This window comes from Marmota marmota, unplaced genomic scaffold (genome assembly GCF_001458135.2).
Source record: "Marmota marmota marmota unplaced genomic scaffold, marMar, whole genome shotgun sequence".
Lineage (NCBI taxonomy): Eukaryota > Metazoa > Chordata > Mammalia > Rodentia > Sciuridae > Marmota > Marmota marmota.
Genome location: NW_025999977.1, coordinates 59,267,295 through 59,268,446, shown reverse-complemented (window position 1 = coordinate 59,268,446; position 1,152 = coordinate 59,267,295).

The window sequence follows — 1,152 nt, the reverse complement described above, 5'->3', positions numbered from 1 at the left end:
AAATAAGGTGCGCTCTCGGGGTGCTGAGGCGGGAGGGTGGGGCATCCACAGCTACCTAGGTCCTGTGGACTTGTGAGACCCTGTCTCAAAATACAAAATAAAATAAGGCCCAGGAAGAAAAACAAAACAGAAAACAAGAACCTAATGAAACAAGCGGCCTGCTGACGACCAGTGGGACCGGCCCAGCTGGCAGGCCCTGGACTGGGCTCTCACAGTGAGCCACGACACTGGGTCGTCCGTGGGCGTTGGGTCCAGATCGGCCTCTGTGAGGGGCTGGGCCGCACCTGCTGGCTCTCCTCAGGGCCTTTTCTGTGGTGATAACTCGCCACCACAGACGGGGCTCTCTGAAGAGCAGCCTGGCTCTGCTCCTGTTCTGGAGGGGCTCTGGGTGGCACCTGGGGAAGGCTTCCGCTGCAGCGCCCTGAGGCAGGCCGGGCATCTCACGGCAGAGACAGGGAGGTCAGCTGTCTCTCTCCCTTCTCTTAGGCCACCAGGACTCAGTGACGGGGCCACCTGTGATCTACCTAACCCCGATCACCTCCCGGGGCCCCACCTCTCCCACCACTACAGACGGAGCCCACCCTCTTGGTCCCTTGCGGTGGGGATCAAGTTTCAGCCTCAAGCCACAGCATAATGGAAGGCCCTAACAGAACCAAGCCTGAGGCCCCTGGAGCCACAGGCCACTCTGCAGCAGACTGTCACCTTCAGACCTGACCCTCTGTCGGCTCTTCTGCCATCCCACCCTGAGCACCTCAGTCACGCCAGCCTCTGTGACTGCATGAGCCATTCTTCAAACTCCTCCTACACTCCGTGGTTCATCCACTGGGGATGGGGCAAGTCCCCATCAACCCACCTTCAGTTGGAAATAGACATGTTCAAAATGCTTTCCGCACACAGCCGGCCAGACACGCGCTTGGCCAGCCCACTCATGCATTCCCAGGACTTACCTGGGCCTGAGCTTGGGAAAGTCCTCCAACATGAAGTGACTCCTGGGATTCACCCAGGGGTGCACTGAAGGCGCGGCCCCTGGCCCTCCTAGGGTAAGGATGGGTGACCAACCCCCTCACATCATGACTCTGCTCCACCCACCCTCCAGTAGCTCTGCCTCTCTGGGAAGCCTGATGACGATCTGTCCTGCAGCCCCCCCCCCCC